Source organism: Pyxicephalus adspersus, chromosome 11, assembly GCF_032062135.1.
Source record: "Pyxicephalus adspersus chromosome 11, UCB_Pads_2.0, whole genome shotgun sequence".
NCBI classification, from domain to species: domain Eukaryota; kingdom Metazoa; phylum Chordata; class Amphibia; order Anura; family Pyxicephalidae; genus Pyxicephalus; species Pyxicephalus adspersus.
Window position 1 is genome coordinate 34,877,950 of NC_092868.1, and position 14,762 is coordinate 34,892,711.

At 36.1% G+C, this 14,762-nt stretch overlaps 1 long non-coding RNA gene across 1 annotated transcript in view; it reads right to left on the reverse strand.

Annotated features, from left to right (window-relative positions):
* Nucleotides 1-907: 907 nt before the first annotated feature.
* LOC140341051 (uncharacterized) overlaps nt 908-14,762 on the reverse strand; it is a 21,719-nt gene continuing 7,864 nt past the window's right edge. The window contains exons 2-3 of the long non-coding RNA XR_011922793.1: nt 2,843-2,941; nt 908-1,934 (exon numbers count right to left, since the gene is read on the reverse strand). This is a non-coding gene — a long non-coding RNA (uncharacterized lncRNA). The remainder of the gene's footprint in view (nt 1,935-2,842; nt 2,942-14,762) is intronic.

Below are 14,762 nucleotides of genomic sequence, written 5' to 3' on the forward strand. Positions count from 1 at the left end.
AGCTTTTATACCTTTACCGGGTCATCACATGGCTCATTCTCCTTTCCCAACACATTCGTTTGCAAGGAACAGGAAGGGGGAGGATACAGAAAGGACTGAGAAACTAGAGAAGAAAGCTTTCAGGGGGGGGCAACAAAGTTGCAGGAGAAAGGCTGTAGAGCAGTGGTCCCCAATCTTTTTGGACCTTTGGTCCACTAAACTTACGTACTCCAGACAGCGCATTCGTGGGGAGCCGTGTGTCACTCAGAGGGGAAGAAACTTCCCCCAGAGTGACATCATGATGCCAGAACCCACCCACTCTTCCATCACAGGTCTGAGCCTGCCATAGGAGAGTGGGTGGGTTGTGTTTAGAAATACAACCCATGCACCGCCCTATGCCCGTGATACATATGGGGACATGGTCCATGTACCACAGGTTGGGGACCGCTGGTCTCCGTGCTCTCGCAAACCAGCTGGTATATGGCCACAGGGGTTGGGAACCCCTGCTGTAGAGGACCCATAGTGCTGGGAAAGGTTTCAGTGGAGCCACAGGGCCTCACAGCATACCCCTCTCTCACTCAGCCATACAAGCCTGGTTGGTACAAGGTTTGAGGTACCTGTGCATATAAAAGTATTCTCTACATAGGACTGTGGCCAGTTGTGCACCTCTGAGCGTGGACATGGACATTAATGTACATGCCTTATTTTCACATTTATGTGTATTCCTGCATGTCTTGAATCTACAATGTCAGATGTGTTATTAAAGGCTTTGTCCCTCTTAACTACCTTGCTGTATAGTCATCAACTGGTACCTTGACTTGTTCTTTCCATAGGTGCTACTAACCCACATTCTGTTCCTGACTTACAGGAACTCACTGGACTCTATCCCTGATTCTAATATAACCTCTGGACCCCGTTACTGCTTACTGAATTTGTATCTTTTTTACCCTTGCATCCCTTCCAACTCACCAACCCCCAAATCCCCCTACCAAATCACAGCATACCCCAAGGTTTAAGGTATCACAGCATACCCCAAGGTTACAATTGAAAATTGTAAAAAACATAATTTAGATACCACTATATGCCTTCATATTCAAGAAATTTTGTCTTACTAATTTTTATGTCTTCAAAGTGAGGGACATTTCCTTCTCATGCAGTTGTCCAAGAGGAGTTGGAAGTTTTCCCTGACTACTTTTTTGAATATTTTTGGATTCTTCAGCATGGTGACTGTGTTCACCAGAACCAACAGAGAGAGTAAATCTCCCTATTGCAAATCCCTTGAGGACCATATACAAGACAGCATTTTCATATACTTTTCTGACCCTGTAAACCCCACATTACTAGATTTATTGCTGCCTAAAAATGGAGGTGGACAGTCCTGCCCTAATGGGACAACAATAATGACCTTAGAAAAGTTCTAAACCCTCACTGCATCCAAATTTTTAAAAAAATACATTGGATACGTGTAAATATCCTTATTGTTTTCTTGTTGTAAATAATTTAGACATCAATTGTTAGTCACTATTGTGTGTCAGTGAAAATATTATCTATTGCTGAACTGTAATTATAGTTCTCCAAGTAGTCTGTCCAGCCGCACAATTCCTAAAGTACAGCAATAGAGAGTCAAAAAAAAAAGTTATCCCAGATACTATTTTGTTTTCAGAGCAGATGCCATTTTTTCTTAGCAATGTGCTTCAATTTAGCAGCAAACTGCTTGTGTTGGGCCCTTTTTGAACCAATCATGTCACTTATTCCTGCAAAGCATTTATTGTCAGGCTTTTCCTCAGACATACGCTGATTCAGGGAGCATGGCGCCAGAAAATAGTTAATGAACTGTCAAGCATCCATGAAGAGGTTTCTTTGCCAGAAAGGCCAGATATTCCTCAGGAGATTAATAGCTGAGATCAGCATTTCCACTGATGTTTCTTTTTCTCTCCAGAGCACAGGTTGTTATTCTACCGAAAAAAAAAAAATATTGAATTAAAAAAATTCTTCCTGTGTAATGATTGAAGAGGTAACAATGTAACAATCTGAATACAAAATGCTTGTAGTCATTTGCTTTGATTGCATAGTGAGGGGACAGCAATGATCATGCATCTACTGGAAAAATGCAGAATTCCAAACATTTTCTTTAGTACATATGTGACATCTGAGCATTTCATTTCACTTCACTTCACATGCTGAGCGTCACAAAAGATTTTGTAGAAATACATACAGTATGGCAAAGCAGAATAGTTTACCGTCACCTGGACCTAAAGTATATGTTATACTTCCTAATATTGCAAGAAATCTTATGAGTTGCACTCTCTGGCATGCTGCAGCCATAGAAGTCACATTGCTCCCATATTTCTCTGTGAGCTGCAGAACACATTTCCCTATATAATGAAGAAAATAAAAAAGAAAGGTGTTCTATTGATGTACACACTACCTATCCTAGGGTGATATCACTGCATCTTCCATAGATACAGCACTGCCTTTATCACCTTCCATTAACATATAGTCAGTGAATAAAGTAGACTTTGCAAGGTGCCATACAGGCAATTTGCAATATCAGTAAATGAAAGCCAACGCAGATATAATTTTACCTTTCAATGCTTCTTGGTAAACTTAGCGGCTATATGTAACAATTTTGTTACTGCATATTGTTTAAAAAGTGAAATGAATGAACTGACCATAAAACATTTATATATAACAAAAAATATCCTGATGTGCCTGGGATGTCGGACTGGTTGGTTCAGTAAAGGGGACATGCTTTATTTATTTTTACAGATAAAATAAAACCTAATATAAAGAAATAAATGAAATGTCTAAAAATACATAAAATGTCATAAAATGGAAAAACAGTCAGCATATTGTTTCTTACCATATTAATGGGGGCTGCTCTTCCCAAATCCAATTCCAGGTCATTCAATCTTTGGGGAATCTCTGTGTTATTATGTTGAACAGGTGACTTAACCAGACACTGCAAACAAAAGTATACAACATATGCAAACAGAGGTTCTCCTGTATTAGTTCCAACCATAGCAGTAACAATGAATGTTTCTGTCTGAGCAGCCACTCAATAGCTCTTCCTTCTATTCTAAACTGTAGCTCAGAGTTACGACCACAGTGAGCACAGTACTGCGATCAGGTATATGTACCCATCCGTAGGTTTGGAGAGGGAGGTTGAAAAGTGATTACAAAATCTCAATACTTGTGTTTTTTTAACAGAATATTTTGCGGATAAAATAATTTATATATGCATTTCAACTGTACATTCAACTTTCTAGCATTTAACATTGTTTTATTATTTCCATAACCAGTGGTGAATATTAATAAAGCAGCACATGGTTAGTAATCTTTCCCTAAAGCTCTCAATTACCACTCCACCAGACACTATCAGCATGGAGTTTGGATCCACACCCAATAATTGCAATGAGTTGGCATGGTCTCATTCTAAACACATACTGATATATTTAATTGGTTTCCACTAAAAATTGTCCCTGCAATGTACAATGGCCATAAGGTCATCCAACCTCCCACATTGATGAGAATTTCTCACATGGACAATTGTCCCTGAAACAGATGTCCTCATTGGAAGCTTCCCCCTCAACTTTTGTTCTGGAGTTCACTTTAAAGTTATCGCTCCTCACTTTCTTGAGAAGTTTTTCAGGTCTGGAGTGCTCTGGTGTTGCTTTGTCCCTAACAAAGCTTTTGCCACCACTGACAGGAATATAGCCGAAAGTAAGAACATATATTTCCTATGTGCAAAGTGTCTCCTCTTACACAGTGGCAAGATTTTAAATGCACACTCACTTTCAGTCTCTGTGAAGTTAGTAATCATTATCATTATGATCATAATCATTATGATTGGAGCAAGGAATACTTTCTAAGGGACATAGACAACAATAAAGATTATTATTTGTAGCATGTATGTACCATGTGGGTCAAGCCAATATTTACTAATAGGGTCCAACCTTCTACCCTAATCTATACAAACAAAGAACGTTATTCCATTTGCTGCTGTGAGCTGTGACTAATACTCCTCTGTCAATAAATTAATTAATTTATGTGGGACTCTGGGTCTTAAACTCAGGTGGAGCAATGGGCATTTACTTTTTCCTTGTTCCTTTCCATCTCTGGCATCTAGCAGTTCTGTTCCAGAAGGTCAGTGGCGTGTAGATAGGATCCAATGCTCTACATACAAGGACACAGATTTTAAAGCTTAAAACAGGCACTTGAACTTCAGTGATATTGTGGAAAAGGTACTTTTTAGACATTGACCAAGTTTGTCTTCAAAAATAAGGTCAAAGTGCCCGATATGACCAAACAAGTGGTAATTATGTTGAAAAATCAGTAAATTTGTGTGGCATGTGGCTTATATGCTATATGGTGGTCAGCCTCATCTTTCCCATGTAATGCCAAACATCTCTTCATGCTGCTTCCTACACCAATCTTTAACAGTTGAGTACCTGGACTGGAATTAAAGGTTTGCACATAGCATTTCACTTGTCCACTAAGACATATCTAAGCGATACTTGCAACTCAAAATTGCTTGTGTTGGAGTTTCGGCTGCATTATTTACATATCAGTTTACTAATACTCTTAGCAGCAAGGTATGAATGCTAATACCTTCAAACAAAAGCAACTCAAAATGACAGTAAGATTGATTTACTAAAACAGCTTAGGTCATTCACTTTGCATAGAATTGTTTGCTTAGCTAAAAAATGTCTTAAAATAATTTTACAAAGAATACCAAATTATGTGAAAGTAAATTTAAAATAAATAAATGATTGTCATTTACACATGATTGGATGGCTGAAGTCAGAAGAACTAAAAATATTTACTCTGCTGAATGATATTTTATAATGAACAGCCCGAATCACTTAGCAAATCAACCCAATATTAAGTTTTTCATGGCTCTTTGGGCCCATTTGTTAAGTGGCATTGAAGATTAATGGAAAGTTCATTAAAAACCTCCATAAAAGACCAACCAGAGATTTTTTTTTTGTCACAACACCTTTTACCACTGATCTAGCACTGACAATTGTTGACTGTCATCCTCCAGCTTGTGAAAATTAAAGAAATACTGTGCAAAAGCAAAGATATGTGTTTTCCGTATCATTATCCTAGGAAAAAATGCCATGTATGATGAGCTTTAAACATGTTTTCGCAACATATCAATCACTAGATTTGCTATCTGCAAGTATGTAGTGTATTGAGAAACAACATCCTGAACATTGCTTTGTTCTGTGCTTGTTGAACTTTGTGAACTTTCTCTGCTGAAATGGTTATGTACCTAGGCTTTCAAGATGTTTTTAGTATCTTTAGTCTGTTCACACTGTTACAGAGGCTAAATTCAGACTTGCTTCATCAACACAGTCACCAGGTCCCTGCACTTGGCACCTCGCTTGCGCCATTGCACATTTTATAGGAGGCGTCTATGGGAAGTACTGAAACACTCACTGCTAGGAATGAGCGAGCGAGTTTTTAAAACTCGATCTCCTGGCGAATTCGGACGTTTTTGCTTAGCAAAATTGTAAGCAAGAATGGCCTGTGTAAATTCGCCGGGATCAAATTTTAATCAAAAAAAAAATTGCGGGCTGTGCTGATCAATGAATGCAGCTATGGCTGCATTCATTGATCAGCTCAGTGTGCGATCTCCGGCACTGGAGGTTAAATGGGGACAAGTCTCCCAATTCAAAACCCCTAGTGCTCTCTGATTGGCTGAGAAAAGGAAAATCCTGATTTTCTCCCCATCTCCCCGACTTGTCCACTTTTAACCTCTAGTGCATGAATGAATGCAGCCCTGGAAATCCATTGCGATGCCTGGGTACTAGAGGTTAATTACCCTCTAGTGCTCTGGAAATCCACTGCGATCTCGGAGCCCTGGAAATCCTCCTGTACTGATTTCCTGGAACTTCCGATGGGTCCGCGAAGTTTCGGCGAACCAATTTCCTGGACCCATTGGAAGTTTGAGGAAATTTTCACGAGAATGCATTCTCGCTCATCCCTACTCACTGCTGCCATTCATTCTCAAAGGACTGCCACAGGTAAGATGCTACATCTCATCCAAGAAAGCATTCCATGATGCATGATAATCCATTACTACACCACAACCTTACTGCTAATCTGAACATAGCTTCAGCCAAAAGCAGCATTTTACTGAATTTGTTAAAGCTGTAAGGTCATCCCTTTTCAGGTTGATCTGTCACCTTTTCACCTGATGAATTTCCAACTAGCAAATACTTCTCACACTGCACAAGCTCTGAAAAGCAGTCAAAAATGTATTATCCATAACCACTTGGCTCAAACAAAGTGGCCTGATCCTTTATCAAATCTGACTTGCTTAGATTGGTTTGTTCATTACTAAAAGTAACTGCTATTAAAACATCTTGAATTCTTATCTTTTCTTGATCACATCACTAGCACACAAGAAAATGAATTTTGCATCTTGAACTGCAAGCAAATTAAAGCCAAGCATCTTCAAGCAATGCAGACAAATGTTCAGAAACCTAAATAAAGCACCATCATTCCTATTACAATGGCAACCTACAAACTCAAACTACATAATACCCATTTAATAGAAGTATAAAAATGGTATATTATTAATATAACCAGTATGGTCTCTTGTTACAATAAAAATAATTTAACTGCATTTTTTTTTTCAACATATGGAACCTGAGAGGCAAAACCTGAACAATATAAATGCTGCAATATTTGAAAATACTAAATACATTTAATGAACATGACTTATATCTTTTATTTCTTGAAACTGAAGGAGCAATTCATGGATTTCAGCCAGAACAATGCAGGCAAGAAGCAAATGGAGATTACATGGGGCTATTAAATGTTTATGCTCATTAGGCCTGATTTTATTAAAGCTCTCCAAGGCTGGAGAGAATACACTTTCATCAGTGAAGCTGGGTGATCCAGCAAACCTGGAATGGATTTGCTATTTGTTAGCAAATGTTTTCAATCCTGGACCAGATCCATTCCAGGTTTAATTGATTACTCAGCTTCACTGAATAAAGTGTATCTTCTCCAGCCTTGGAGAGATTTAATATATCAAGACTATTTCTTCCATCATTGGGGGATGACACTACCCCCTTTGAAACTACATAAGTATAATTCATTTGTGAAGTGAACACAAGAGGTGGATAAATTATAAAACATTATATCTCCACTCTATTGGATCTAAGACTTAACATTTTAAATTGAAAACCACTAAATAAATACATTTGTTAAATGTGAAGAACTATTATAAAGACTCTTTAAAAAATGTTCTTCTGAAGAAGCACAACTTGAAAAACACTTCAAGAACGAGAATTAGTATATGTTTTGGTGCAAATGGAAAAAAAAAACGTTATGAGAGAAAAAATAATTGGTGGTTAAGAATCTGTATGTTTTTATAAATTTATTCTAAATAAGTTGTGTTTTTAGATATATGTTCATACAGTATTAAATTATAGACAGGTACCTTAAAAGCCCCTTGGAGTATATATTGGGTAAAAAATATGAATGTAAAATAGAAGTGTGATAGCAAATTTTACAAATGCTACCTTAAAATAAATTTCAAAATACAACCTGTAATTAACCCACCTCACCCCCTAAAATATCTTTTTTCTTTACTCCCCCAACCTCCTCTCCTCCCTTCTCTACTATATATATAAACTAACGCTATCTCCCTCCAACAATTTTCTTTAGCAAAACCTCACTACCGGTTAATTCAGTCAGTGCTGTATGTAAACCCTTGAGCTGACAAACATCTATAGGAATTAATGTACAACTTTCTTCCACATTACTTGCTGCCTGCATTCTAAATGGTAACATATTCTAATTAGTAATGCACGTAATTCAAAGGCCAATGTTTGTGTTTTAACTTTGTTAAACTCAATACAAAAAAAAATCAGATCATAATGTTATTGATGATCTCTGATTGGGTTGTTAGGATTTATGTGACCATTGTACAATCTTCTATTAATTGACGATAATTCTACTCATTGATCTGTGTCTCAAGGTTCTGACATATTTCTATCAAAAATGAAATTTAACCAAGAAGGTAAATTGAATTGCTCATATGAAGCTGCAGAACAAGAATCTGAAGTGGCTTCCCTCTGTGTAAAAGCTCCTCTGTATCACTAACATCTGGAGGGTCCAGCTGTACATGTAATTTTCATCATAACTGTAATTATCACAAACTTTCAGCTTGTTTTGTTCAATTCCTCATTGAAATAATGGAATCATTTCATTCACTGATTCATTTTTTTCTTTCAGAACATAAACATCATCTGTTAACTGAGAAGATCTAAGTTCCTTAATATGACCATCCAATATGACTGCCTTCTTCAATATGATATTTGTACTGATAATATGTATTCATTATTTTACAAAAGTAGATTTGTGTTCTTCATTATTTTGAACAAAAAGAGCAGTTGTCCTACTCCATGTAACTCCAAAGTAATGTATTTTAGAAGATTTGTGAGGGTGTGTGTCAATGAGTAAATGCATTCTGCTTACATGTGATATAAGTCTATAAGTCTGGGATGGTTTTGTTATTCTGCATTTGAAAACCTTCTAGGCTGAATTTTAATTTCCATTCAAAAGATGTTGGTGCGGGAAAGTGGCTCCTAGGCTAATAGTGCTACCATTGGGAGAACCTAATGGTCAGGCTTAAGCAGCTTTCATACACTGAGGTAAACTAAGAATCAGTCCATTTTGATAAATCCAAAGATTTTGAAGAGCAAACTGAGCCCTACACTAATTTTCGAAAAGCTCAGAAATGTATATTTAACCCTTAACCTCCCAAGCGGTAACCCTGAGTGTGACTCGGGGTAGAAAAAAGTTGCTAAAAGTGGTAACTCCGAGTCACACTCGAGGTAGGTAAACCTATAGAAGGTTAGTAAATACAGCGCTTACCTGATCCGCCAGGGTCCCGCGACGTCCCAATCTCCGTCTTCTTTCTTCTTCCTGCTTCTGCATCTAATGAGTCACCGGGGGAGTTCGCGGTGACGTCCGTGTGTGTGTACGTCCCAGCCGGGCGGGGCGGGAAATTCAAAAAATCCATTTGTATTGCATTCAATACAAAATAACTGTATTGAATGCAATACATTAGATTTTTATGTGTAAAAGCAGTACATTGTTTTCAAGAACATTTATTTTACAGTATATATAAAAGTATGAGTATAATGTGTATTTTTTTTTTTTAATATATAGATTTTTTAATTTATTCAATTTATTGTTTTAAAATGATTCTGTGTTTCAAACTTAATTATACTCCTACTATTATATTATACTGTAAAATAAATTTTCATGAAAAACAATGTTTGACATAAAACCGGAAAGAAATGAACTGCTAGGGAGGTTAACTGGTAACAAAAAGTTACTAAAACTAAAACATTTTGGGAGTTGCAACTGTACTCCAATTGCTCTTCAAAACTGATGCATTTTTATAGATTTTTTTTATAAAACACCCAAAAGCCCATCTATTGTGATCCTAAATATTCCAGGAGATGGCTATAATTTGACATCCCTCTCTGTGCTAGCCTCTGGTTTAATCGGAAATCTGAACTAAACATATAGGCACAAAGATGAGACCAGAATTTAGACTGGTTGACTACGAGCAGTAATTAAAAAGTAATTGCTAACGAGATGGCAGGGGCATTGTGAGCATAAAACTTAACAGCCCTGACTTGTTTATAAAGCTGCCGGATCTGAAGCTGTTACCCACATCTTCGTATTACTACTTACCAATCATTTACATTGGATAAGTAGGCAAATTAGGCTTTTAAAGTTTTTAAAGACCCACTAGAAAGAAAATTCTTTTTATTCCCAATGGTTTTAAGGTTTTGGATAGAGTACAGAAGAGTTACAATTTCTGTCTGTTTTTTATTTTTTTGTGTGATCTCGTTGAAGGGATTTTTTCCACACTTCTTGTACCTTCTATGCTGATACAAAGACAGGAAGGCATGGACAGAAAAATACGCCTTATAAGACATTCTAACCCTTTCCTACTATACTAAAAATATGTTCTTGTTGCTATCTGTACCCAAATTGAAGAGATTGTCTATCACTTCCCATCCAATTACCTGACATGCGTTCCCCCCAGTAGGGGCTTTATTAAAAAATTATGCCAACCCTAACTCTTCCCCACTCTTTCTAAAAAGTTATTAATACACTTTCTCTGGAATCAAAATGACAACTAAAAGACTGCACTTTTATCATTACATCAACAATGACAGTTACAATTTTTCTTTTCCCCCAGGGTAACTCCAAAATTTAAAATAAATTGTGTATTATCTGTATATTGTATTTTATATATTTATGTACAAACAAACAAATACAGAGGTAGCTGTTTGCCAAATCTTCTTTTATGAATGAAGATAAGTATCATATGTATTTCTTTTTTATTTACATTTCCTAAGAAATTGCCTTGGTTGACAATACCATCATGCTGTGGTCACCATGTGTTTTTTTTTTCATTGGATGCTATATATAAGCTCTATGCAATCTGACATGAACAGATGCAGAATACATTTTGTAGGCCGTTTTAATGCTTTTGCTGATTTGTTTCACAGATAGCTACAGAATTTTAATTGAAACTGATACGGCAATAGATTTCAATGTATTGTACAGCTACATCTCAACATATCCTCTGATTTAAACAAACAGCTTACTTATAATATGATTAAAATCAATTTGCAAATGTTTCCATGATTCTTCAGTGAACATCATTGAAGCAATGAATATTGTTTGTATTAATTTGTTTGTTTTGCTCTTTAGGCTATCCATATTGTTAAGCAGCTTCCATGTCAAAGCATTTGGTTATAAATACCCGTTTAGTGTTTCATCTATCTTGGCTTTTTCCATCAACAAGAGCAGCCAAATCGAATGATACTTTCTGTGCCGATCCATCATACAAACCCATTATTGTTACGCTGTTTGTATATTGCGTGCTTGCTCTATCAGACATACCGTATTCAGAATTGTGAAATCCTACCTAGATTGTAATGTGTGTCCATTGTCTGCCCAGGAAGAAAGTTGCCATTTTTAGGCAAAAGCAGAAGAAAACCAATTTTTAGTACTTACAACTTGAAAATCCTTTTTTTAAATGAAACAGTTTTGATAATAATGGATGGATTGTATTGTAAGGCATGCTGCTACTAAGCTTTTTTGATCTCAGAAGACATATCACTATACAACATCCACCATAGTAATAGCAGAGATACACCCTAATTGAATGATGTATGGTTAAATTCTGTGTATAATAAACATTTGCTGATCTCCTGCAGTCTTATCAGGTCAAGGTGCATACACCCCAGCTGCATCACATTTCTCAGGGCACATTTTATAGTGACAAAAGTAAACTATATTATTGAGACAAATAGGGGTATGCAGGGGTATAATTGAAGAAAATGTGTTGGTACTCTATAACAGGAATGAGGACTCCAATGGCTGAGATCACCTCATATTATTTTAATTAAAGTTGCAAACATTTAAATTTTTTAACTATTTTTGAAATTATATCAACATATTAAAACTTCCATGTAACCCGAGTCATTCAAATCTTATATTTCCTGGTACTATACTCACTTTTGTTACTTAATTGTTGTGTTTCTGATCTAGTTGAGAGACTCATGCAACATAAACATATAGGAACTGAATTGGAACGCTCCCGCATCATTAAACATGCAAGAGAACTTTATACCATCATTACTATGAAGCATATAAAACCATAATTGTAGCAGGAGAATGAGAACTCAAGAGTTTACTCACTGTAACTGATGCATATGGTTTGGAAAAATAAGTGTTTTTTTTTCCTGCGATGAATATTTAAACTGTTGCTTCCCCACACTAATATCCTATGTGCTGGGTGTTTTGCTTGGCTAAATATTAGTCTTGGTTCTACAGCAGTGTTCAATGGAGTGTGGACAAGTATACAATATCAAGATGTAATATCTATATCTTTTTTGGATTTGAGATGTAAAATTGTCTACAAAAAGATGAACAAACAAGCAAGCACCATTAATGGACCAACATACAGGCATACTGAAGCAAACAGTCCCAAACTATTGCCTACATTAGGAATATATACAATTATTGATTTATTGGAGCTCTTCAGGGCTAAAGAGGATACACTTTCTTCAGTGAAGCTGAGTGATCCAGCAAACCTGGAAAAGATTTCTTGAAAGTCACTTGCTATTTGTTAGCAAATGTTTTCATGTTTCCTGAACCAGATCCATTCCAGGTGTACTAGATCACCGTTACTGTTGAGAGCTTTAATAAATCAAGCCTATGTTCTTTCTCCTTCACCCACAATTAGCTCTGCTGTACGGTGCCTACAAGAGGCAAATATCCTTTTAACTACACTGCTTGCATCAAAATACAATAAATGATGTGATAATTCATTAATAGAGGGTGATTCAATGTGATTTGTCCATATTGGCATGATAGCATCACATTGTTGCTGCAGTTTTTTAGACTGTAATAATAAACTCTTTGTAATGTTAAAGAAACCAGTTTGAGTGGATCTGACGTAGCTATCTCTAGATGGTTACACTGGTCATAAAGGGATGGACATGGTCAGCAACACTACTAAGGTAGGCTGTGACATTTAAATGATGCTGAGATGGTACTAAGAGGTCCAAATTAGGGATGGATCCATGCTTTTGAAATGTTGTTGATGCCATTAGTGATATTTGATACTCTTGTTCTTGTTTTACCATTACATATTACTTTTGGCTAGAATGGCTTCTTGCCATAGACACAGACAAATAGGATGAAAGAGGTAGCTAAGCCAGTGCCCAACACACAGATGTGTGACACCATAAACATTATAGAGCCCTGGTAGGAATGAGTGAGCGAGAACATTAGGTTCGATCTCGCGGCAAATCGAGCCTTTCTCGCTTACTGAAAATGTAAGCACAAACGGCCTTCTGATTCGCCGAGAGGTCAAGCTCTCGCCGAACAGGAGGATTCCCAGGGCTGGAAATCCTCTGCGATCTTAGTTAACCTCTAGTGCCCCGGGGATCGTACACTCTTCTCAATGAATGCAGCCACAGCTGCAATCATTGGGAAGATGCCCATTACAGGAGAACCTCCTGTCATTGTAATATAATTTATTATATATTTTATAATAATTTATAATATATAAATATATTATAAATATAATTTATATATATATTTTTATCTGTAACAAATGTATCATTTGCAAGAGATACTCATATTACAATGTCAGGAGGTTCTCCTTCGCCAGGCATCTTCTCAATGATTGCAGCTGTGACACATGGCAACAGAAAAAGTAATAAACAGTACATACTGAAGACTACTCGTGTAACAGGCAAAAAGTTCCAAAAATGTTCTAGGATAACTTGATAATACATTTTGATGCCATTTTTATTTCCCACTAGGTTTATAGTTTACAAATACTCAATTTAAATACTCTAAAAAGGCAATAAAGCTTGTTCCATAATTTCTGTTTGTGAATGTTTTTGGGGTCTTAAAAGCTCTGGGTCCCATATGGAACCTACAAAATATTTACTGTAGCATTTGCTCTAATAACAGGCATTAGAATTGTATTTCATTCACATTTTATGGACATTCTTCTTTAAACACTTCTCATAAATGGGAAAATAAGAGCTGGAGCATTTTAAGGTTTTCCTTAATGTAACCTAATTTGTTTTCCTCTGACAGGCCAACAAACAACAAATACCATCTCCGAACAGGCAATCATTGTTAGACAATATGTAGGGCATCCTTTTACTTATCACATGCATCAGAGCTTGGTGCAAACTGGATGATTTTATAATGAAACAATGACAGCTCATTTTAGTATTTAACAATATTCAAGTTGTGTATGCCGTAAAAGAATATGTAATTTCCATGGCTTTTTACAAGAGGAGTCATCTAATTTACTTGTGTAATTTGGCCACCAGAAGCACAACAAGATGAGACAGCCGAGATTGGGTCATCACATTAACAATAAGTAATAAGGAGGAACAGTATTCTGATTACATGTGTAAAGTGGTTTCAGATGAATAGCTAATCTGATGGGAGACACTGCTTTACCATAATATGCGTCCTAATTTTAGAACAGTTACATTAGTGACAAAAACTATTACTACCTACCATACTATTGCTAATTGTTCAATTTTCTTACTTCAACAGCAAAATTGTTCTTCTCAAGTTTAAAAGGAGAGCAATATTTTTAGTTAAAACATTTCCATATGCAATGCTTTTTAGAATTTTTATAAGTAAGAGTAAAATGGAAGCTAAAGGAAATAATTATACATTTATCTTATAATATATTATTAAATCTAATAATATATACTTATTATATGTTAAAGAATAATTTGTTTCTGGAAGATATATTATACAGCCTTTATAAAAATACCTTTGTATTGTTTTTTTATGGCTATCCAAATGTTGTTTATATTAACGGGGCAAAATAGAATTTGGAGGTGGCGTAGCATTTCATGGTCATTGTGTATGGGAGTTTGATTAGGAGCTTATTGCTAAAGCTCCAGTAAAACAAATATTTACCATTAAACCTTATAGGGTACACATAAGTACCCTTTATTTATAGGTGATATCCTAAATCGATTAGTGGTATTGTTAACACTGGGCAGGAACACTCTGTTGAATGTTGGAAATTAGTGGTGTTTTCACTATGGTAGGTTACAACTACCCTGTTTCCCCGATGATAAGACACTGTCTTATTTTTTTTTGAAGGCCAAAATATGCTCTAGGGCTTATTTTCAGGGGGATGCCTTATTTACCCATGAAGAAGACTACAGTACACAGTT